General features: G+C 44.4%; 2 long non-coding RNA genes across 2 annotated transcripts; one reads left to right on the top strand and one right to left on the bottom strand.

Annotated features, from left to right (window-relative positions):
• Window positions 1–5,519: 5,519 nt before the first annotated feature.
• Window positions 5,520–6,509, bottom strand: LOC140625867 (uncharacterized). The gene is made up of 2 exons (XR_012025145.1): window positions 6,376–6,509; window positions 5,520–5,983 (listed from the first exon to the last, which is right to left on the bottom strand). It is a non-coding gene; the product is annotated as an uncharacterized lncRNA (long non-coding RNA).
• A 10,705-nt stretch (window positions 6,510–17,214) lies between these two features.
• LOC140625853 (uncharacterized) lies at window positions 17,215–22,247 on the top strand. Its single transcript, XR_012025136.1, has 5 exons — window positions 17,215–17,318; window positions 17,504–17,652; window positions 19,109–19,201; window positions 21,404–21,461; window positions 22,041–22,247. It is a non-coding gene; the product is annotated as an uncharacterized lncRNA (long non-coding RNA).
• The last annotated feature ends 3,339 nt before the right edge of the window (window positions 22,248–25,586 follow it).

The following is a 25,586-nucleotide window of genomic DNA, read 5'->3' as shown; positions in this document are numbered from 1 at the left end:
ACTGTCTGGGTAATTTCTCACCACCTAAAACATGCTCTGTCTTCTCCTGATTCCAATCATTCTTCAAAGTCTTCCCAAACAATGAAGATTCCTGGATCACTCAAAATGACTCCCCCCCTCTTCTTGTTTCTGTGTACATTTGTTTAGGAATTCACTTATTCATTTGTTCACTTGACTGCTGAACATATTTAATAAGCATCTACAATTTGCTAGGCACTAGGCATATTGATTTAAGACACATTCCCCACCCTCAAGGAGTCTGCATGTGAAAGGAAGAATTTTCAATTTCTATAATACCCACTCAGAAGAAGTATTCTTGGCTAGTTGTATTTTTTTGTGAGTTTTTCTGGATTTTGTTTTTTAATCCATAAAATATTTTCCTTAAAGGCAGAGGACCTGTCTTGCAGTGGTTTTTGTCCTCCAAACAGCTTTGCCTATATTAAACTCCCTAAAAATATAAAGAATTTGGGAAAGTTTGAGAGCGGTGGCCTGGTAGCCACACACGTGTGAGTCTGGGAAATAGGGGATGGATCAACATAGGAGATTTGATGATTCCCCAAAGGAAACAAATCACTTTGTGTGATTACTGGGGCCTAAAGTCAGAAAAAGATCTGTGCTTTCCCTGTTTAAAATCAATACAGATCAATGAGGAAAGCTTCTGACGATCTCTAATTTGTGTGTCCTCACCACATTCCAAAGTTCCAACCTTCTGTAAACAAAAGGGACAGTCACTGGGACCAAGTGGTCAAGCCTGTTGGTAACCTGTTGGTTGAGGGTCTAGTCAAGAGTGAGGGCGTCCAGGCTGCTCACCTCCCAGGAAGAGTCCTGGATAGGCAGCAAAGTTAAGTTTGAAAAGTCGTTATGATCAAGGCTCCATTCTGGGATTCCTGATCATTGCTGGTAGGGTCCTTCTCCTTCTGGTTTGGCTTTTTAATGTAGGGTCACCCAAACAGGGTTCATGGTTTGGAGCATGCATGGCTCATTTGGAAAACACAGTGAACTAAGAGTCAAGAAAAGGAGTTGTAACCTTGACCTTGGCCTTAATGGCTTGTGTTACTCAAGTCAATCATTTTTCCTCTGGGCCTTAGATTTCCCATCTGAAAAATAAAGGAGCTAAAATAGCTCATTTTGTCCAACCTTTTTTTTTTTTTTTTTTTTAGTAAAATTCTTTTATCAAACAAATCAAAATGTAAAAGTTTAGAATGCTGAGCATATAGAAGCAGAGCTGAATTGCCTCATGAAGCCCAGAGAGGATTAAGTAGACTCCTCACTTGCTTAAGACACCCTCTCTTTTTATATTATGTCCTCACCCCCAGCACATATTTTGAAAGCCTCTGGACCAGAAGGGTAGACTCTATATTCTTTACTGATCATGATGCATAACCAATTACAACTAATTGTTAAGAGGCTCATACCCAATTTATACATATTGACAAATTGTACACCTTCATTCCAGTCAATCCTTGTATTAGCCATTAATAAAGTTCTTTTTTATTTTTGAAGAACAAAACACACATTGCTGGGATGCTCAACATTTTCTTCCCACACCCTAACTGATTGTCTTGCTCAATTCCTCAAGTGCCCACACTGAATTTGAGTGCACCAGTAGGTCTTCGGGGATCCTCAGGTTCTTTCCAGTCCCTGCTATTCTAGAAGTCTGTGCCTGGAGCACAGAAACAGTGCTAGTAATTCCCAGCCGTGTTTATTGCTCACAGAAGGATCAATTTTCTGGGTACTTGGGAGAATGAAAGCATAGTGGCCACAGTAGGGAGAGGAAACACACTCCACTAAAAACTCGAGGCCCTGTCCTATGTCTCCATTGGTCAGACCCACTCGGCTGGCTCAGGCCTCTGCCCGGGACTCTCCCCTGTTCTCACCTGCAGAGTCTCTACAGCTTCCTGGTCAAATTTCCCAGCACACATCTGGCATGTGCCTCTTCTCAAGTCATGAACCAGTAGCCCTGAGCCAGGTTGTGCCAGGAGATTTTCTCCATAATCTGCTTATGCACAAAGAACAGCGGCTCGAAACACTCCACTGCTGTTGACAAAGTGTTTTGTGAAGATCAGGGGAGCTTTGGGAGAATGTGTGAGATACCCTGTCTTTTCTCCCCATGCTGTGGCCCAGTGGCTATTCTATTCCTGGAAAAGAAAGGGAGTTTGGGGGAATTGCTGGGTCACTTTCTTGGGAGGACGAAGGGGCTCAGGGGAGAGGCAGCCAGGCCTGGTTCCCGGTCCCCATCCACTCATAACTCATTTGAGAGATATGCAAAGTTGGCAGAACGGCCCTAGCCTCCTTGCCAAGGCAGGCTTCCGTCCAAGTGGGCTTCTATATTTATGTGAAACAGAAATAAAATGCAGCACTAAAAGGCAACAGACACACTAGCCGGCAACCCTCCACGAGGGCCTGTTTAATGAAAGGCAAGACAGTGGAAAGGAGCTGTCAGGGGGTCACTCAGGGAAGGATGAGGGCTTGGTGGCCTCAGGGGCCTTGACCTAGGGGGCAGCCAGAAAGATGTCCTCAGACAAAGGCCAACCAAGTCTTAAAGCTCCTTTGTGGGCCTTCGTACGGCTAACACTAAGGCATTGGATCCTGTATTCATTTTCTAGGGCTGCCATAACAAAGTGCCACAAACTAAGTGGCTTAAAACAAAAGATATTTATTCTCTCACAATTCTGGAGGCTGGTACAGAAACTTCCTCTGGGTGCTTGCGAGAGTGTCTGAAATCAAGTTGTTGATGGGGTCGTGTGCTCTCTGAATGGTGTAGCGTAGGATCCTTCCTCATCAACTCCCGCTTCTGGAGCTCACCAAGGTCCTTGGTGTTCCTAGGCTTTTAGGGCCAATCTCAGCCCCTGCCTTCTCATGTGCATTTCCTTTATGTGTCTGTGTCTTTTTGTTCAGATTTGTCTCTTGTAAGGACACCAGTCATATTGGATGTAAGGCCCACCCTAATCCAATATGACCTCATTTAACAGTTATATCTACAAAGATCCTATTTCCAAATAAGGCCACAGTTACAAGTTGTGGATGGGCCCAGATTTTTTGGGAGGGGGACATTATTTAATCCAGTAGAGGCCCTATGTGCCCCTTTGTCAGGGAAGAATGAGGGCTAGAGAAAAAAATTTCCTTTGCTTTGCTCTCTTAACCTCAGTATATTATCCCCTTTCTCCAGCTTAGTAGAATACTTAGGCAAATGGGAAGGTCAGTGGTCTTGGAGTCTCTCTGTTTAAGCTCTTCACACTGGCAGATGTCCCAGGAGTACAAGGTTTAAGCCCTCTTGCAATAGAACCCTGGCAAATAGATTCTTCATCACTTCTTAAAGATCTCCAGGAAAGGGTACTCACAACGCCACACATCCTTAGTGGACAGGAGAAAGTCTAAATTTCAAATTCCATTGATTAAATGAAAACCATGTCTGATCTGTGTAAACCCAGGAGGGTATAGGAATATCTCTTCTGAATTCTACCTTTGAAGGTAAACTCTCAAGCTCAGACCAATGACTACACCCCTTATTCTTTCTTTCTTTCTTTATAAAAGATTTTTATTTAGTTATTCATGAGAGACACACACACACAGAGAGAGAGAGAGAGAGAGAGAGGCAGAGACACAGGCAGAGGGAGAAGCAGGCTCCACGCAGGGAGCCCGACGTGAGACTCGATTCCGGGTCTCCAGGATCACACCCTGGGCTGAAGGCGGCGCTAAACCACTGAGCCACTGGGGCTACCCCCCTTATTCCTTTTTGAAAGAGAATTTAACTTGCTTGGTATATACATTCTTATATCCTTTTGCTTTCTGCTTCTCCTATCATCACCCTCTCTTTTCCCTCTTAATTATGCTGCTTCTGTCCATTGTTTTTCTTTAATTTTTCATTTCTAAAAAATTAAAAAAAAAACTTTAAAAAAATTGCTTCTTTCAGGATGCTTGGGTTGCTCAGTGGTTGAGTGTATGCCTTTGGCTCAGGGTGTGGTCCTGGGGTCCTGAAATCAAGTCCCACATCAGGCTCCCCAGGGGAAGCCTGTGTCTCTGCCTCTCTCTGTGTGTCTCTCATGAATAAATAAATAAAATCTTTTTAAAAATGCTTCTTTCTAGTGCTTCTCTTGGCCAGTCTACTGAATTGTTGGCTGAGGGGATCTCAGCTTCTCTCAGGCCTTTGCTTCACTCACTCCTTGGTAATCTAAATGGCCCCCATGGTTCATGCAGATGGAGCTAAAGATGAGAGACTGGGGATTTGAAGAGAATAGAGGACATGGAGGGAAAAGCCACATCTCAGAGGCAGCAGTGGAAAATGCCAGGAAGTTACTGAAACTTGAGAGGAGAGCCCATCCAAGACCAACAGTAGAAGTGGGAGTGAAAATGGAAAGAACCATGAAAACCCAAGCAGACAGCTTTAAGCTGCATGTAGTAAAAGGGCATAGGAGACAGTCCAGAAAACTGTAGTAAAAAACCATAAAGGAAGACAGTCAGGGTATAGAACGAGGCCAGATAAGCAGGAGCAGGGGATTGGAATGGAGTGGAGGGCTAGCTGGGGACTGACATTAGGTTAAGTCTGAAGCTCACAGTGTTGGACTTCTCAAAGTCTTTCTCTGTAAGTCCTGAAAAATTCATAATCTGGCCTGTTAAACCCTTGGCTTTCAAGTCCATGTTGCTGGAATGGGGAACGTTGATTCTCCCACCTTCTAAGCTTTCCAAAAGACAACATTCAGGCCAGGGGGTCTTCCTATCTCCTGAGCTCAGGCCCCTAGAGAATAATAGATGTTTCCAAATTGTCTAGACTACAACTGATGGGGTTCTCCAGGAAATGGCAGACTTCCCCATACTACCTGGAATAGAGCTGGTGAGGTTCTCCAAAAAATTATAGACTTCCCCATACTGTCTAGAATAGAGCTAGAGGGGTTCTCCAGAAAATGATAGACTTCCCCATACTATCTAGAATAGAGTTGGAGGGGTGCTCCAGAAAATAGTAGACTTCCCCATGCTGTCTAGAATAGAGCTAGAGGGATTCTCCAGAAAATGGTTGAGTTCCTCACACTGTTGAGACTAGAGCTGGAACGGTTCCCCAGGAGGCATGGCTGACTTAAAGTCAGTAATGATAAGAGCAAAACTTTTAAGGTTTTTATTCTGGAATATGCTCCCCCTTATTCAGCACCCCGTCTTCTTTCCAGAGATCCACAGACTCAGCCTCCCTAATGACTCCAAAACTCTGGAGTTCAGATCAAGTCTAACTCCATTAACACTGAGCAGAAAATACTTGCTAGCTATTATCAGCTCTCCAGCTGCGTCCAGCCCACTTAGTCAACAGGTAATGATAATTCTCCTAAGAACTCCCTGAGCTTTAAACCAAGTAAATAGATCTAAGCAAGCCCAGCCAAGAGTCAGCTGGTGAGGGAGAAGTATTTAGGCCAAACCACTTAGGCTTGACAGTATGTTATCAAAATTATTCTCAAAAATTCCTTAGAAAGATAACATTTTGCAGCACAGTTACTTCAAGTGTTTCAGCAGAAGCAGTGGTCTGCTCCAACACTAAAAAAAAAAAAAAAAAAAAAAAAGAAAAGAAAAGAAAAAGAAAAAGCTGATCTTCAGGGCTTTATGTTATGTTGGTCTGAGTTTGAGATCACATTGAAAAAACCATCCCAGCCAGATAAACAGTTTGAGAGTCAAGCAGTTCTGAGCTGTCCTAAGGAAACATGGCTTCCCAATTCATCCTTCATTCTTCCCAAACTGCTGCTGGCTGAGTCAAATGAGGGGCAGTTAGGTCTCTCTTCTTCTTTGCTGAGGACATATGCCAAAATGTATGGAAGTTAAGACGAGCTTGAAGGACTCCTCTCCATCAATGTGGGCTTCTTGGCGAGTGTGAGGTAGGGAGAAAGGGTGATGCCTTGTTCTTGGGCATCACTGGGAAACATGGGGCTGGCTTAGCATCAGGTGGACCACTGTCTTCTCTTGGCTCTCTGCTTTTCCAGGTAAGCACACATGGTGGTGGGTGATCCTGGAAATTTAAAAGAAAAGAAAAATCCCACTTGGTGTTTTTAAATTTTTTATCACCACACTGAACTTTAGGCAAACAAAAGCTTCCAAAGGTGCCTCAGTGCTTTCTGATAGGAACCCAGCCCCTTGCCCAGGGCCCCTGGCAGAAAAAGTGGGTGAGGATGGAGAATGGGGCAGCAAAGGGGAAGGTGAGAGCTGCAGCTGGGCAAACAGAGCCTGCATTGTTCCCCCCGCAGCATCAAGGCCGCAGCCTGGGACCGGTGCCTCCCTTAGAACACAGCCAACAAGCACATGGCGCCTCGCTGCTCTATTTACACAGGTGTCTTCCCTCCCCAGGGAAGTGGGGCTTTGCAAACATGCGTGACCACATGCTTCCATAAGATGGATGCTCACATCTGCATGCTGCCAAGGGGAGAAACTGAGGCCCAGAGAGGGGAAGGAAGGCTTTCAGGACCTAGCAAACCAATGATGGAAGCCGGAAGGGCAGGCAGGTGTTCTGACTCCCCACTGGCTTCTCTGGTTACCAGGCTGCCTTTGTCTTGTCAGCCCTGCTCCTGACAGGGATAAAGCCTTTGGGCTTTTCACTTTGGATTGTAGTAGCTTTCCCATCCGCCACTCCAAGCTGAAGCTGAAGCTCCCTAACTGTTTGGGGTGGGGGCTGGGCCAGTCACCCTCCTCCCCCGCCTCCCAGCCACACCTGTTAGTACAGCCCTGCCAACAGAGTGGCAGGGGAGGAGGGGACTCTGGACCTGGGAAAATATGGTCACATGCCTAAGAAATGTCCCGTGGCCCTACTAACACTACTCCACTCATACACTTTTTCTCTCCCCAACCCTAACATCTCCTGGAAAATGAACTCCAAGGAAAGCTGAAGGAGAAACCCAGCCCATTCATTCTGTTGTTTTTCTTTTCTTTTCTTTTTTAAGATTTTATTTATTTATTTGAGAGAGAGAGTGTGGAGAGCGGGGTAGAGGGGGAGGGAGAGAGACTCTCAAGCACACGCTGTGCCGAGGGCAGAGCCCCATGCAGGGCTCAATATCAGGACCCTGCGATCATGACCTGAGTCGAAATCAGGAGTCGGATACTTAATAGACTGAGCCACCCAGCTGCCCCTGTCTGTCATGTTTTTAATTGCCCATTTTCAAACTCTTGGCTTGAATGCCTCAGATTCTTCAGCAATTGGGTTGTAAGGAAATGAAAAGGGTAAAGGGGGAACCACAGATGAAAAGAGATGAAAAAGACTCATCATATTTTCAAACATTTTTTATTTAAATTCAATTTAATTGACATATAGTATAGTATTAGTTTCAGAGGTAGAATTTAGTGATTCATCAGTGCATATAACACCCAATGCTCATCACATCACATGTCCTCCTTGATGCCCCGTCATCCAGGTACCCCATCTCCCCACCCCCAAACCCTCCAATGACCCCTCAATTTGTTTCCTAGAGTTAAGAGTCTCTTATGGTTTGTCTCTCTCTCTGTTTCTATCTTATGTTATTTTTCCTTCCCTTCCCCTATGTTCATCTGTTTTGTTTTTTAAATTCCACACATGAGTGAAATCATATGATAACTATCTTTCTCTGAGTGACTTATTTCGCTCAGCATAACACCCTCTAGTTCCATCCATGTCGTTGCAAATGGCCAAGATTTCATTCTTTTTGATGGCTGGGTAATATTCCTGTGTGTGTGTGTGTGTGTGTGTGTGTGTGTGTACCACATCTTCTTTATCCATTCATCTGTCAGACTCATCACCTTTTTAAAAAGTGTTAAGATCAAACCATAGAGTACCTGAGAATGCTAACCTGGTGCTAACATGATGAAAAGATACAAAGTGATTACTATAAAAGCCAGGAGAGTGGTGACCTTGAGGGATGGGAGGAGGGTCACGATTGAGATGGGACATATGGAGAGGGTCTATTTCTTACCTCCGTGTTGGCTACAGTACAGTGCACCTTGTAGTAACCCATTAGGTTATACATGTTCTTTGCGTGGTTTTCTGTACCTGTGCTTTCTTTTTAAATTAAAGGGTTAAAATAACTTACCAGTTTCCTGGGATGCGAATCCCTGTCATGCGCCTCTTCCCAGTTGACATAACCATGTCATTATAGTAGCTTTCACGGGGACATCAGTATCTCCACCCAGACTTTGGCAAGGATAACCCTTGAGGAGGGGTACACTGGCATGGCAAAGCAGAGAGGAAGCAAGGCTGTTCCCCATCCCTTTGAACTGGAAAGTGATTCCAGTGAGTTTTCTTCTTCTTTGTCTGAAGTGAACGGAGCACCTTCAGAACATTCTCTGTAGCTGATGGGTAACTTACCTGCATGAGGGAGCTCATGATCTTCTCCGTCAGATCAATGCTGGTGCCTGCCTTCCTCTCATGAATCCCTCTGTGGCTGTCTCTAGCCACTTACCATTAGACAGTCATGCCCTTCCTCCGTCTCTCGAGGGACTAAGATGGTCACAGGGACTGCCCAAGGACCAACTCTGACTAATGCAAAAAAAAAAGACTAGGAACTAAGTCTTCCAAGTAAATGACCCGTTGGTCCTAGCGAGGCCACTCAAATATTATCCAGTGTCTCCAAGCGCGTGCGTACAATTGTGTGCATGACTGTTTAGAATAAGACAGCAGGTTGCTAAGCAATGCATTTCCAGAAAGGAGAGTGTGAAGAAAAAAAAAATAAACAGATGACAGGGTGAGATCCAATGCCTGCTAGGATAAGAACGTTTGGGTCCAGTTCACTTTGGTTTGTATGGGAGTGTCACGGGGACGTCAGGGCTCGCTCAGATCCGGCATGAGTTTCCAATCTCGCTTTCCAACTCCTCACCCTCTGTCTTATGTGGTGGGGAAAGCTGAGATGAAATATGGCCCTCTGGAGGGCCATGCCTTTGTGAAAGGCTATTACAGCTGTAGCAAAACTTTTGTAATCTGCACCGTATCCCATTACATCTCCAGGCTCCTTGGGTCCCTTCCCAGCCTCAAGGAAAATACACACACCCTTTCTCTTTCTTTCTTTCCTTCTTTCTCTTTTGCTCTCTCCCTAGTTTCTACTCTCGAAAAGGTCATCACAGTTGTTCTTTTCACAGAGGTTTTTCTCTAACCTTTGGGGCTAAGTGGCTTGAAATATGTAGAAAGGCGGGGTGGTAGGCAGTGCTTTAGGACTTGTTAGGTCATTAAGGGCTATGCACAGAGCACAGGATGAGAGGTCCCTGCAGGGGGTCATCATGAGGCTCCTCTGAGCCTTCTTATCCTTGGATGATGGCTTGCTGCCTGCTGCATCTATTAATAATGATGAGAGTTAGCTCTCATTGGGCCCAGGGGTTGACTCTCACCCCCTGAATATCTTCACACTTACTTCGGGTGAAGGAAACGAGTTAGAAGCAGACCACCTGGATTCCTGTCTGAACTCTGCTAGTTCCTAACTGTGTGACCTTAACAAATGTACTCAATGTCTCAAATTTCCTTATCTGCAAAGCAGAGGTCTTTATATTTACCTCATAATGTGAGGTTCAAGAAGATGACCCACGTCAAGTGCTGTAGACAGTGCACAGCATGGTGGACACACCCAACAGTACTTCCCTGTCTTTCATTTTGCTATGTTCTGAATTCTTTGGTGACATGACAGGTGTTAGGAGGTACAGCCTTCCCCTTCTTGTGCTCAGAGGAATCAAGCTGGGCTCAGGGATGTGGTTGGAGAGGAATGGAAATGAGTTCTTATTTGAGGAGTATGGAGAAGTGGGAAGAGAAAGGAAGGATGCAGAAGGTTCTTACAGTAGTTAGAATCCGAAGCTGCTCTAGTTGTGAGGGAACCAAGAATCTCGTTTGTGTCAAGAAGAGACAGAACTGGTCAGATAGAACTGACGATTCCAAAAATTGGGGTTTGCCACTGTCCGTTATCCTGAGATATTCAAAATACTTGTTAGCTAGGATGTTGGGCATGGAAGCTCCATGACAAAAAAGCCAACGTCATGAAGCCGGGAAGATCTGAGGTCCACCTGCTCCATTGTTGTTACCTGTGCAAATGGGGCTCACTTCTCAAACTTTCTGGGTCCTAGTTGAATCATTTATAGAAGGGGAATCATGGCTAGCTCATGGAGTTGTTAGTAGAATTAAATAGAATGATTTGTCTCAACATGTCCAATGGAGCACCCAGCCCACAGTAGCATTCAACATGCTCGTTGAGTGAATGATGGAAAGAATGGATAATAAACTTTCAATGGATGATACCACTCTTCACTTTTGAATTGATTTTCCCTTTCTTTGCTTTTCTTTCCTTTATGCCTATTTCCTTCTTTTCCTCTTTCTTACATTTTTAATTCCCAGGATTGTCCTCCCTGTATCATGTAGCTCTTTGCCTATCTTTACCTCAGTCTTGAGTCAGTATCCCCAGCCATGAAGGACCATAAGAGGTCCTTACCCCCCGCCCATCTGTATAGAAATTGCGTTATAAATGGATGAGGATGAAGAGGCTGCCCCGCCCCACACATGCCTCTCTGAACAGCTTTCTAATGGCAGCTCTGACTCTTGGTACACTTTCTTAACTTCTTTGCTAGTTCTTCACTGTGATGCTTATATGGATAGAAGGTGGAGGGAGAATGTGGTGAAGAAAAAGAGCCAGGAGAAGAGAAAAAATAGACTTATACTGGAGATCATGCGGCACTTCAGAGAAAGAACAGAATTGACCACAGAATAACATCACATAATTCTTTGCTGGTGGCCAAGTCTCCGCCCACCAAATCATACTTGTTTGCCAACCTAAAGATGGAAGAGGTACCTGAGTGAAAGAGAGGAAAATAGGACATAATGTCCTTTTGTATAATGTCAGGGAGAGAGGGGTAGTGTCAGTCTTGTGTCAAGGGATACAATATAGGAAATGTCCCCTCACCAAGGAACCTTTTACTAGCAGAGAAACCTATCATCTGCCCTTGTCCATCACTGCCAATGGAGTTGGGCTTGCAGAAGGTAGGACATCATGCAAAGATAATTCAAGAATCCTTTCTTTGGGATTTGCAATGAAATCCTTTTTTTTTTTTTTTTTTTGTGAAGACCACAAATATACCCTACCCATCATATTTAATTGCAACTCAAATAAAAATTTGAGGGTTGAGAAATCTCCAAGGCAGATGAATTCCTTCATGGCCATCAGATAATCAGATAGGGGGCTGGGAGAGCCTTACCAAGGTAATATCTCCATTTTCCTATATTCAGGAAGCATTGCACAAATATGAGGTTAAAGCACCCATTGCTATGATCACTAAAAGAGACAGTGATTGGTCTCCAAACCAAATTTTGATCTTTCTGAAAAATTATCAGGGTGATCACTAAATAATGTGCAATGAAGCTGAAGTACTGTATCACCCAGCACAGCAGGTAGTTCTTAATTTTATTCTACATTCAGGGCTAGATCTTTCAGGCAGGGCCATGGGAGTAACAAGGGGAAATAATCTTTTTTTTTTTTAAGGGGAAATAATCTTTTGCTCTGACACTTTCTAGCCTCTCTGGCAGTATCCCTGTCCCCCAGCTTTTTTGCAAGATATTCTCTCTCTCTCTCTCTCTCTCTCTCTCTCTCTCTCTCACACACACACACACACACACACACTCCGTCTCCATGCTTAACTAAAACTGATTATCAATGGATTATTGAGGTTTGGAAAATTTGGGGGAATGAATATATACATTTGTGAAATAACATCCAGGTTCTTATTTTCTTATCGATCCTCTGATGAAAGTGAAGCTCCTCATCCATGCTGCTGAGATTTAGAAACACACTTTCTAAACTGCCTGAGTTCCCCACATTTTCATCAATCTTTATTCCTTTGTTCAGCCTAGGTTGATCTGTCTTTTCCAATGCCCTACACCTTCATCAATTTTGTTCTTCTAGTTTGTCTCAGAATTTACTTTTTTGGCTCACTTTTGAGCTGATACTATTTTGGGCAGTTGCCTAGGATGCATCTGGTGTACTTCTGGGTTCAGTCTTAGGAAATCTTGGATCTATTCACTCTCTTTCCTTGCCCTCAGCAGCAAAGATGGGCTAAGAAGGCACAGCGCTGGGTTGGTAAAGCCCTCTGCCTTTTGTGTCCCTTTGGCTCTCCCATCATGTTTCCCCCAGCCCTCTCCTCTCTTTCTGGACTAACCACTTTGGAAACTCAAAGCCTAGGCTCTCTCTCTCTTGAGCTTCCCATCTATTTCCATTTTGAGGGGTTCTCACTGTCTCTTCCACTGCTTGCTTCTCTCTCGTGATTCCCCAGATACCGAATCTCGGTGGCCTCCCAAACCTTTGGCCTGCATAAATGTTCACCTTCTGGATTTAACTATCCTGGATATTGTCAAGTATCATTACCTGCCCCGCCTTCGTGATCACACAGCATACAGCTGCTTTTTCAGATCAGCTCCCCGCTGGCCTTCATTACATAGAAAAGTCTTTAGTGCTTCACATTTTGCTTTGGATGCAGGCCAGTCTGGCCCCTTGTCAAGAGCCTCTCCCTGGGATCTCTCCTACACCAACAATTCCATTTTGAGGAGCAGCCTGTTTCATCACCATAAACACATATCCCCATCATCATTATCATCACAACAACCACAACGGTGATAATGATGTTAATAATGATATCAGCTAGTCTTTGAGTACTAAGTAAGTGTCAAACAGTGTGCTGAGGGCTTTCTCTTACTATCTCATCTATCCCTCATCACAACTCCAGGAGGCAGGTACTGTTATGAAGGAGGAAATTGAAGCTAACAGACATCAAGTGAGCTGCTTAGGGTTGCCCAGCAAGTGGGAGAGCCTGAATATGAACCCGGACAGTTGTTCTCAGCCTACATTCTTTACCACCATGCACAATCCTCTCACACCTGGACAGAGGGCAAGCAGGCAGGGACGAGGTGAAGAACCAGGGGCAGCTAATGTTGGGAACATTCATGGATTATTCATTAGTCTTAAAGAAAAGCGAAGGAGACCCATGATACAGATAGCAAGGTGGTGGAGAACACCAATCAAACTTGACACAATCACTTTCTCTCTCAATTGGCTTGTACTTGACCTTGGTGTTTGATGGAGTTTCTGTCACCATCACAGCTGTCTTTTGCTCTGAAGTACAAAGTCACCATAAGCAGTCCAGCAGGCTGTGGTTAAGTTGGCTGCCCTCTTTAAGCAAGGGGATACGCAAGAAGTGAAGGATTCTTTCCACAGCAGCAACTTGGGAGTAAATGGTGAGAAGCTTCCTTTGGAACACATTTGACGTGCATAAGGTGGAAAGGAAGCTTTCATTTAGTGGGGTTGGTTTGCAGGCCGAGCTAAGGGACTGTGGTCAGAGGCTCTGACCCTGTGTGTGGTCATTCAGCTTTGCTCTGTTCTGTGGCCACAACCCATGCACTAAGTCCTGGCCAGATGTCTTGTGATGCATATGGCATACTGTCATGGTCTCCATGGGGATGTGGGAACAAGGTGTGGATAAGTCACTTCAGTTCCAAGTTCTTGACCGGAAGAGCAGCTCAGAACACACATCTGGAAGGCAGGGGAATAGTATAAATGAAACAGAGTAGCATCTTTGTCCTGTAGGGTATTTCAGCCTGGGACCATATTTCCTGGAAGAAGGTCATCAAGTTCTCAGTAGACCCTAAACATGATTAACTCTTTTCATTACTAAGAAAGTGGAATTGAGGTCCATGTAGATTAAATTACTAAACTGTGTAATAATTTTGAGACTTTTGAATTTCTTGTATTGAGGCAGAACTCCATTTATTCCACAACAAATTCATAGACAAATGTCATTCCTATGCCGAATTATCTTTAAATGTTTGTCAAAAACCATCTGACCATGGCTATGGGGTCTGTTTCTAGACTCAATATTTTATAGATCTACTTGTCTATCTTGGCACCAGTGCCTTATTCCCTCTATTATTGTGGCTTTATAATAAAGCTTAAAATAAGGTTTGTTTTTTGCTAAGGTGTTTGGGCTCTTCTCAGTCCTTTGTGTTTACATATGAGATTTAGAATCAGGGGTGCCTGGGTGGCTCAGGGGATGAGCATCTGCCTTTGACTCAGGTTATGATCCCAGGGTCCTGGGATGGAGTCCCACATTGGGCTCCCTGCATGGAGCCTGCTTCTCCCTCTGCCTGTGTCTCTACCTCTCTCTCTCTGTCTCTCATGAATAAGTAAATAGAATCTTTAAAAAAAGAAATTTAGATTCAACTTGTCAATTCCTACAAAAAAAAAAAAAACCCTGTGATGATATTGAATCAAATGTGACTCATTTCTCTGAGCTTTTGACTGGTTTTTATACTATGGGTTAGAGTCCTGGGATGGAGCTTCAGCTTATGCAGCACAGACACAGAGATATTCAGGATGATTACCTTTTCTGCTGGTTTAAAACTAAGAAGAATAAATATTTACATTGAATCTAAGCCACCTGAAAGCAGAATTACTAGGGCTTCCCCGACAATAAGATCATTTACATGAAGGGGAACTCAGACTGTTGTGAGAACCTCACATACGTTATATTTGTAAAATGTTTCATTTTTACAAGAAGCCCATGAGGTGGGGCTCTAATTGCAAATGGGGAAACTAAGGTATGAAAGATTAAGCAGTTAGGTGAGGTCATATAGGAAATTAAGTGGTAAAGTTGGCATTTAAACTCAGGGTGAAAAAAAAAATAAACTCAGGGTGGTCTAATTGTGCTGTGATATTTCCCTACCCCAAGAGCCTTCAGACTGCCTGTGTCCTGAATAGCCCAGGAATTGGCCAGGATCTCGGGGCCCACGAGACTGTGTAAATGTTGTGTGTGGTTGTGGGGCAAGAGGGGGCGGGCCAGTTCTTAATGCTTCACCTTCTGCCTTGACAAGATTTCCTTTGACCTGTCTTCCGAACTAGGGTTCTGCTTAAAAACATAAAAAAAGAAACAGCAGCAACCAAATAGTTGTGCCATTCAAGTAAAGTCTGAAAATCACTTCATGCTGCCTTTTGAAATGAGGATTCCTCTCCTTTTCTCACGGATGAAGTTTCCGGAAGGTTTGGGGTAATGGTGAACCAAGTTAAAGCTCTCCAGGGTCCAGGGCAGCACACGGGGGCTGTTTTTCTATCAAAATTCCAACTGGGGCTCCTTCAGCCTGTAGGACCTGTTGTCTGGCCGGCTCATGGGGTCACTAATGAACTGAAGGCTGCTGCCCCCCAACCCCAGCGGCTGTTTGACAGCCCGATCCCAGCCCAGGCCACTGACACTGCTGTGGGCAAGGCTGCCCTTCTCCGTGTCCACTGAAGCTCTAGACTGTTCCAGCTCTCACGCCTCCTGAGCTTTGGTGACCTTCCTGCTTTTCACAGGCTGCTAGGTCTCCTCCTTTCTCTGTTCTTCATCAGCCTCGCCCTTGGCAGCCACCCCAAGAAATTCAGCCTTTTTCATCTTCTCTCTCTCAGAAACTGGAAGGGTTTTTTTTTTTTCTTTCTTTCTTTCTTTCTGAATTCCTGATGCGCTTGTCTTTGCCAAAACCCCAAATCCCAGATCTGCCATGTGCCAACAAGTGCCGGGAGAGGTTGTTTGGATGAATTCAGAAATGACCTTGAACCTTTGCTCAACACTCAGATGACAGGTTCTCTCCTTCCCAACCACACCCCAACACACATGCTTCTTGTCGGATAAGGAAATATTTTATTGCTTTTTTCCCCCCTTTTTACTTTCTTTACCACCCCTCCTCATAAACACTTCCCACTTATCCTGCTCCTATCACCTCTCTTCTGGAAAATTAATCAGAGAGCTAAAACCCCAGGACAGAAAGGGGCCTTTGGAAGGCATTTAATCTGGATTTTTGCTTCTAGGTAGCAGCTACCCTTGCCTGGGTAAAGGACTCTTTCTCCTCTCTTTAGACTTTTATCAGTTCCCACACCTTCTCACTTAGGCATCTCTGGATTTTGCTCCTTGGGTCTTCTTTATTAATTTCATTTTTTAAAGGGACTCATTTCTTCCATTCAGGGTTGTTTCATAGGGATCGACACAATGAATACAAGGCATATTCATGATACATGCTGCCATGACTTGGCCCCAAAGTCAAGCTTTCTTGAAGCAGATGTATGTCTCCAAACCCTTTTCCTGGGCCAACCACAATTTCCGGGGAGTCAGATAGGATCATGGGCCTCCATGGGTAAACACTGGATGCTGTGGTGGTCCAGCTGTGTATGTATTTCACTGATCTGGATGAATTTTTGGGTATGATCAGAGGCCAAGAGTAAACATAACAAGTGTACGAGGGTGCCTACCCAGATGCAAAATGCTTTCCAGGCTTATAACCAATACCCTGGTGATTCAGTTCTGAATCTGTCCCAGCTGTTGTGGGACAATATGATTTATATCGACTATTGGATTGACTGATTTTGGCTTCAAGTGTACAGATTGGCTCTGTGAGGTAGCCAGTTGAGTAACTCTCTGCCGTGCTGAAGACAGATTTCCCAGGGCACAGGCATATGAAATTCCACACTCTCCTTTTCCAGGCACTGAAGTGGACACAAGGGTCAACCCCTCTGTTTTCCTTGACTTGATTATATTTTTGAAAATGCTTCTTCTTCTTTCCTTTCATTTATCATTTTCTGCCATGTTCATCTACCTTTCCCCTCACCTCAGAGTCCTCCAACAGCTCTTTGTCCATTTTTGAGAAAGGATCTCACAGCCTTGTCCTCTAAAGGACAGGGCCCTTCTCCACGATGCCCACAAAGCTCTGCAAGAACATAGCCTCCCATCTGTGTCTCTTCTGTCATCTGCTGCAAGGTGGGGACCATCCTGCAAAGCACACCGTGCTGCAGACTCCTCAGGAGTTAGCCCAAGCTTGAGCTAGGGAGGGGAACAGGTGCACCTGGGGCTGTCTAGTGATTTGTCACCGTTTTGGGAAAACGGGCAGGGAAGTTGGAGTCTTTGAGATAAACAGAATTACCCTCATCACATACGGTGCAAGGAAGCGGCACACAATCTCGCCACAGAGAGGGATCCCGGCCCCGGGTAGGAGAGAGAGGAGTTAAGCAGGTGGGGGCCTTTAAAGAGATCTGTGGGGTCTCTTGAGAAGTTCGTAGGTTCTCTCGACTCCAGACAATGCTTTCATTTCCCACGTTTCCCTCCAAGAAAGGAAGGTCTTGTGTACAAAGGAAGGGCCCAGTCAACATTTGACAACATAAATACTTGGCAGATGAAATGGTTTCTGTGGTGCTATTGCAACCTGCCAGTAGAGAAATCAATGCTCAAAGAGGGGAGGGTTGGAGGAATTACCCAGAGGCAGCATCATGTGGCTCGATGACCAGAGCAGGCGCTTCTTTCCCACTTCCCTAGAAGCCCCAGGGCCAGAGGCATTGGCTGAGCCCCTGGTAGGTGAGGCCGGGGGAGGAGGCAGGCAGGCAGGCTTGGAAGGGGGAGATCCTCTCCTGGGGGATGCATGTGTTAGCTCCCTGGCCCAGACACTGTGGCCACGAGGCTGGAATATAGATGTGTTTCCCTCTTAGGCTGTCCCTTTCGTGTGTGAAAGCTGCTTTGCTTTTCCTCATTTGTGCAGCTCCTTTCCCCTCAGCCTCTGCTGGGTGTGGATAGGAACCTGGGGGACCTGCTCTTGCTGTGTGTGGAGGACGGGATCCCAGAGAAGCTCCCTGCTAGAGTCACTGCACCCGTCACCCTTGCGCCCGACTTCTCTTCTGAAGAATGAAGGTATGCCATCAGCAGCTCCCCCTCCTCCCCAGATCCTGGTGGTAATTTTACCCTGAAACAGGGACGAAAGGGCAACATCTAAAGGTTTTGTGCTATGTTCTTGGCCTGGACCCTAGAGGATCCCGAGGCCGAGTAGAGGGTAACTGCTTTGCCGTGATAGAAATTCAGGAAATGTCTGTTGAACCGAGTTCCTCCTGCCCTGGAAGGTTGTTTTATTCCTGCTGGAGGCTCAGGCTGCTTAGACCCAGATGGTGTTAGAGACGAAAGAGACTTGGAGAGAACATCTCCAGCGCTTTCATTTTACATATAGGACACCAGGCGCCCAGAAGGCAGATGTGACCTCCTGGCAACCCACACCCAATGGCACAACTGGCATGAGCATCGGGTGCTTTCCTCTATTCACTGCCCAGTGGCACGAAGGCCCCTCGTGCTCACAGCATGAGACGGAGAGTCAGACTGTTGAGCAGTGACCCCCAGGAGGTCGGACGTCAAGCAGACTCCTCCCATTGTTGTTTTCTTCAGTGTCAACCAGCAACACCTGGGAGGATGGAAAGACCTGGGGGAAGGAGGACAGATGTTGTCTCCTTTGATTTGGGGTCTGCCTGCTGTCACCTCTTGGGTGGGATTTCGAGTCCAGCAGCCCCCGCCAACTGCTGTAGAGTTTGCAATGACTTTTATCACCTGAGCTCCCTTTGCTTTACAGCCCGTGTGAGTTACCTGGGTGGCACTCCACGTGAGTGGTTCCTTCCAGGCTGGGGGTGGAATGGAGTGGGGTGGGGCTGGTGTCCCCTGGGGTTCACTGCCCATATGGACCACAGACCTTTCTGGGGCCCCAACCTGGTTGTGCGCTGCCTTTTCTACTCCTTTGGCCCAGATGCACAGTTGAGTTTAAGGCTCAACTGTTTTCTCAGGGTGCTTTTTTGAGAGAAGCAGGGCTTCAAGTGATGACGCTCTCCTGTCAGCGTCAGTGGACTCAGTGTGAGTCCAGTGGCTCTCACAGTCAGGTATGCATCCAAGTCCCTGAGGGACCAGCCTAAATAAAAAGTGCTAAGTCCCACCCCTCAGACAGCATGATTAGGTAAGTTTCGGCTACACCCAGGAACCTGCATTTTAAGAGACTGCGGATGATTCCAGGGGAGGTGACCCATGGAGGACACTTGGAGAAACTCTGTATGCCGTCCCTTTGAATCCAGGCTCTGCCACTTAACAAGCTGAGTGACCTGGGGCACATTTCTAAGCCTCTCTGTGCTTCAGCTTCTTCATCTGTAAAATGGGGGCACAAAAATCATCTACCCCAAAGGGTCATTTTGAGAATCAACCGAGTTAATATTTACAGGATGCCTAGAACAATGCCTTTCAGTTTCAAGTGCCACATTAGGGTCCGATAAATAAACACCTCTAAAATCCCATGTCTTTAAAACACATAGTAAGATGATTATATTGTTATATATTATAGGCTATTGAAGTCAAGAGAGGAAGTGACTTGCTGAAGTCTGAAGAGGTGGCCAGTAGCATGGCCAAGACCAAATATGGTTCTTTTCACTCCCAGGTAAATTGTCTTTCTTTTCCCCAAACTCCTCATCCAGCCCCTCTTTCTTGTTGTTAGAATGAATAGCATTTCCTGTTGTGTAGCTGCCCACAGTGATAGCCAACAGTGCGATATTCTCCTGATGGAAACCCTATCTATTTCGCAAGACCACTTTTAATCTGCTTTCCATCCTCCCTTCACCTCTACACCAACTAGCAATTATCTCAAGTTAGTGCTGCCCCAATCCCTGTTTGGTCATTTCATTCTTCCTCTGGAATCTATGCAGGGAGGCCTGGCTAAGAGTTGTGAGCTGGGGTGAGGCAGGGAACATCAGCAGCCTGCGGGATTTGAAGTACGGGTCCCCGCTCTTGGCACCTGCTGCATCTTACCCCCATCTGCTGCACCATTAACCTACTACCTTGTATGAGTTTAGCAGAAGCGTCCCAAAGCACCTATGAGAAGCACGTATAGCTTTTCCAGGTTACACTGTGGTGATCGTGAAAATCCACAGTATCCGTGTCTGGAAGTCATTTGACAACTCACTTCCTGAATCACTTGCTTTATAAAACTTACCCTAAGCAACGTATGTCAGAATGAGCCTGTGCTCTGGGGAGAGAACTAAATGGCTTCCTAAGGAGGGAGGCAGGTGAGTTAATTCTCATCTTATTTCCTGCTTGGCTCTCTTTGTCATCCACCATTGCTGGCTTTGCTGCTGCTCTTGGACTAATCTGGGACCAAGAGTGTTGACATGAAGACAATTGAAGACATAAAGTGAATTAGGCAGCTTCTGCCCACCTTCTTTCCCCAAACGTTGTCCTCTGATTCATCTACCATTCTTCTGGTTTCCTTTTTCTACTGTTTTTATTTAACAAATAAGGTTCTACTATGCCAAACATTTTTGGTGCATTCCCTCTCACTCTCCCATGCCATTGAGAAAACTTTCTAAAGTACCATTGGCATGGAGTAGAGTGCCAGGGGTTCTAAGTGAGCCAGTCTAATCCAGTCCTACACCTTCTGAAGTTTATCTCAATAGGAAGACTAGATGTGGATGAATGTAAAGGGAATGTGCAAATAGTAGACTTTTTAAAATGTCAAACTCCACATTCTACAAGATTGGAAAGTTTCAGTATACACAGAAGACTTAAGTCAAAATGACACAACGTCAACATTTCATAAGTGAAATTATTTCTCTGGTAAAATATATTTTTGCTAATTTGACATGGGCCTGGAGAGTAGAGAATCAGGGTAGTTGTCCAGACACTGAGATCAAGGCAGGATGCTTTTAAGTAATCACCTAAGTAAACCCAAGAGCATTGGGAGGGACCATTCTATAAGCAGAGTCTTAACTTTGAAAACAACTTTTGAAATTAAGATTCAAAAGATAAGGTCAACAACAGGTGTTCTTTGCTTTCTGTAGTAGGTGTGTTCTTGAAAAGTTGAGAGTCAATATTTTTTTCCCCATTAATCTAATCACAGTCTAAATATAAGAGAGAAGCTGGATATTTAAAGAAACCATGTAGTTGATCTCATTGCAAAGTCCTTTTAGAGTTTGATTTTACTTTTAAGATTTTTTTATTTATTATTTTAGAGAGAGAGACAGACAGACAGAACATGAACAGGAGAGGCAGAGGGAGAAAGCAAGATAATCTCAAGGAAGCTCCATGCTGAGTGTGGACCCCAATGTGGGGTTCAATCACATGACCCTGAAATCATGACCTTGGCAGAAACCAAGAGTTAGCTGTTTGACAGACTGTACCAGCGAGGTACCCCCTATTAGAGCTTTAAAAATCACTTTTCTGGGATGCCTGGGTGGCTCAGCAGTTGAGCGTCTGCCTTCAGCTCAGGGCCTGATCCCGAAGTCCAGGGATCGAGTCCCACATTGGGCTCCCTGCATGGAGCCTGCTTCTCCTCCCTCTGCCTGTGTCTCTGCCTCTCTCTCTATGTCTCTCATGAATAAATAAATAAAATCTTTAAAAAAATAAAAAAATAAAAATCACTTTTCTTTTTCAGAGATCAGATTTTCTTAGACTATAATTTCTTGAAAGTAGGGACATACCAGGTTGATGTATATTGCCTACAGATAGAGAATGGGTTATAGAGGGCTGGAGCTTTGGGACTTTTGTATTTATCAAATACTTTATATCTATTTCTACTCAGGAGGATGGGACAATAGCTTTCTCTGGGAGCAGAGAGATAGCTAATCTTTCACTCCTCTCTCCCCAGGTCATGCAAACTTCACTTCTTTTTATTCAGTGGTTCCCATCCCTACCCCCACCACAAGGTGACTGATCATTCTTTCTTGTTCTTCAGATCTTTCAGCATTAGTGTCTCTGCTAGAATAAGCTGGTGATTTGGGCTACAGAACTGAATATTCTCAGGATGGAGGCAGGCGGTCAAATGACTCAGAAATCACAGGACTCTGTCTAAGGCAGTCCAAAATGATAGCACTAGCCAGCCACATGTAGCTATTGAGTACTTGAAATGTAGTGAACGAAACTGAGGAATGAATTTTTAACTTAATTTAAATTTTAAGAACTAACGTGCATTTCAGTTATTGGAGAGCTTTTACGTATATTTGAAACAACTTGATCATGTTTCACCTGTAAATTTTATGAAGCTCTACATACAGCTCAAGTATTTCTAAAAAGATTTTGGCTTTAGAATTGAGAAGTACTCTAAGTATAAAATACATACCAGATTTTGAAGATTAGTAGGAAAAAGGAATGTAAAATATTTGATAAATGATTTCTGTATTGATTACATGCTGAAATGACAATATTTTGGATATATCAAGTGAAATAAAAACATATTATTAAAATTAATTTCATCTATCTCTTTACTTTTTTATGTGGCTACTAAGACATTGAAAATTACACGGATGCCTGGGTGGCTCAGCAGTTGACGGTCTGCCTTCGGCCCAGGGTGTAATCCTGGAGTCCTGGGATCAAGTTCCACTTCAGGCTCCGTGCATGGAGCCTGCTTCTCCCTGTGCCTATGTCTCTGCCTCTTTCTCTCTCTGTGTCTCTCATGAATAAATAAATAAATAATATTTTAAAAAATTTACAAATATGGCTCATATTATGTTTCTGTTGAGCAAAACTGATCTAAAGTATACCATTGCCTTGCTTCATGACCACTCCCTGGGCCTAGCCATCCCTATGACAGGGTTCAAGGTTTTAACTCGAACCCCACATCAGCTGAAGAAAATGCATCAACCTCTAGCTTTATTCTTTGAGTCATCTTCTGAATCTGCATTTGGATGACAATTGCTTTGGCATCCTTGAGTTTTCTTGCATGTTTACTGTTCTATGCAGTCTGCATAAGTAGTTTATGCTCTTTTGAAGAATAGCAAGACTTTCAGAAAATACTTACATTAGCAATACAGATTTGGAAAGCATATCTAAAATCGTCACTTTGAACTTCTTGCTTCCTATGAGGAGAAGACCTGCCCAGATATAGTCTGCTGTGCAGTGTCATCTCCAGACCATTGCTGGTCAGGCCCCTCCCTGTTACTCCACACCAGAAGTGACTAGGGCCAAGAAACAGCCATGGACACTATGACAGATCATTACAAAATACCACACTGGCTAGTTATTAATGAAAACCAGATGATGGACCACGAACCACATCGTTCAGATGATTGACTAGCTGGAACAAAGCATGCAGAGTTGAAGAGTGGCAGGAGCCAGGGTTAGAAGTGCAGAGGCTGGGACGCAGATCCAAGCTCTGCTGTGCATTGGCTGTGAGTCATTGGGCAGGTTACTGTCACACCCCCTTGCTCATTTATCAAATGGGAGGATAGAGGCAGATGGTATCCAGTTCCCGCCTGCTCCTTCAGCCACATCTCAATCAGTGTAACCCCAGGTCCAGCTGCGAGACACCAAAGCACAGCCCCATGGTTTTGAGAATGCCCACAGTGCAGGCTGGCAGTGTCATCCTGCAGAGCATGAGAGGCAGGGCCAGGACAGCCAGCAGGCTCTGTGACACTGCTGTAACCTCCCCTGGGTCAGTGATCTCCTTTTTAGTAGCATGTGCTCCATCACTCACAGCTTGGTTGGGTCAAGTGCATGTACACTTTAGAGCCAATGGAAGCATTTATCAAACTAACATCCACAAGGCATATACTGAATTTTACTATTACCTTCATGTAGAAGAGGGCCTACTTTAGGGTGTAAAAAGTATCTGCTTGTTACTTCAATTTGCTGCTTTGTGATTATAGATGACTTTCCCCCCTTATGGTAATTGGCAATTTACATTTCATCTCACAAGAATTAACTGTTTGCATCCTATGCCTTGTTTTCTTGATTTTTTTTTGTGTGTGTTATGATTTGTGAGAGCTTTATACATTTAAATGTTAACCCTTTCTTGTTACATATTTGCAACCCTTTCTTGCAAATATTTTTTCCTGTTTGTGACTTACCTTTCAACTCCATGCATAAGTTACTTTTAACATTTAAAAGTACTTTTTTTAGTTACAGATATTAACATTTTTAAATGTTCATGTATAGCTTCAACGTGGATGGAACTGGAGGGTATTATGCTGAGTGAAATAAGTCAATCGGAGAAGGACAAAAATTATATGTTTTCATTTATTTGGGGAATATAAATAATAGTGAAAGAGAATAGAAGGGAAGGGAGAAGACATGGGTAGGAAATATCAGAAAGGGAGACAGAACATAAAGACTCCTAACTCTGAGAAACGAACTAGGGGTGGTGGAAGGGGAGGAGGGCGTGGGGGCGTGGGGGTGAATGGGTGATGGGCACTGAGGGGGGCACTTGACGGGATGAGCACCGGGTGTTATTCTGTATGTTGGCAAATTGAACACCAATAAAAAATAAATTTATTATTAAAAAAAAAGCAATCTTAAAAAAAAAAAGAACTCTTTACTTTTCTACCTTTAAAGCAGCTTCTTTATTCCCAATCAGATCATTTCACATATAATAGTTATCTATTTTGGGATTGCTTGGGTGGCCCGGTTGGTTAAGCAGCTGATTCTGGATTTCAGCTCAGGTCATGATCCCAGAGTCCTGGCATTGAGCCCCATGTCAGGCTCTGTGCTCAGTGCGGAGTCTGCTTGAGATTCTCTCTCTCTCTCCCTCTGTCTTCCACCCCCGCTTGCACTCTCTATCTCTCTCTAAAATAAATAAGTAAATAGATTTTTAAAAAATGATAGTTATCTATTTTTCTTTTGAATCCGTAGTGATGCATTTTGGTGTCTGGTGTGAAATAAGAAGCTACATTCTTTTTCTCCGTATAATCAATTTTTCTCACGCTGTTTACTAAATAAATAGTCCTATTCCTTCCAGTTTCCACACCCATTTAATCTAGTCCATTGTTGACATCATCAGAGAAAACTTCTCATCAGATAGTTTGAACGGCATAATTATACCATGTCAATCCAGCTTGAATTATGTATGTTATTAGAGTGGGTGGAATTTATGATGAAATCAGGTGGAAGGAAAATGAATTATCATTGATATACCTGCTTCCAAAAATTTAGGTACAAACTGAAGAATTTAGTTAGATTATGGAGTATGTCATATATTCTATTGGAAATTTGGTTGAGACCAGTTGACTGGGTTACATTTATAAACATGTACCTTGAAACCTCTAGGATCTAGAGCAGAGTACACAGAGGAGGTAAGTAAGACATCATCTTGGGGATGGAGAGGACTTTTCCATGGTGACCAGATGTTTATTGCTGCGTGGGCAGATGGCCCAGGGAGTCTGGTTGTGGTTTGGGTTATTTTTTCCTGATGCAGTTGCTTTTCTTCTAGGTAGGGAGTGTGAGGACCAAGCAGTTTCAGTGGGTGCACAAGGTCCAGCAAAGGGAGGGAAGCCATTCTGTTGGTTCTCTGGGCCAGCCACCCTCTTTACGAAGCAGGATGCCAGCTGCTGCTCTGATTGAAGTAAGGGTCCTATTTAGGGCCACATATCAACTGTGGGCCACTACAGGCCTTCCTGAACCCTTCCTTCCCAAGGAGGTAGGGCTCAGAATGACATCTGGTCATGGAAAAGGAATTTCAAATCCTCCAATTCATCTTGTCTGAACCATTGAGGGTTCTTTTGAGGTTAGATTTTGCTTTAATTAAGGAAATAAAATGAAATCCAACACACCCTGCTCACCCTACACATGTTCTGAGGGGCTCCAGGAAAACCCCAATGCTGTCAGGACAGAGTCAGCAGAGACTTCTCGGATGACTTGGTTGGTGTCAATGGGCCACCCTGCTGTTTCCTTCCCTGAGAATGTCTGCCTCTTTTCAGAGACTGTTAATTTTATGCTCAACATGCTTGAGTGTGTTGATATCAGTGTTGAGTCCAGTTTACGTTATGTTCCTTTCCTGCTGAGGGGAACAGGAAACGGGATTGTGGGAGTTGGGGGTGGTGGTGAAAGGACTCTAGACC

This window comes from Canis lupus, chromosome 36, assembly GCF_048164855.1.
Source record: "Canis lupus baileyi chromosome 36, mCanLup2.hap1, whole genome shotgun sequence".
In the NCBI taxonomy this organism is placed as follows: Eukaryota; Metazoa; Chordata; class Mammalia; order Carnivora; family Canidae; genus Canis; species Canis lupus.
This window is presented reverse-complemented; position numbering and strand designations above follow the sequence as displayed.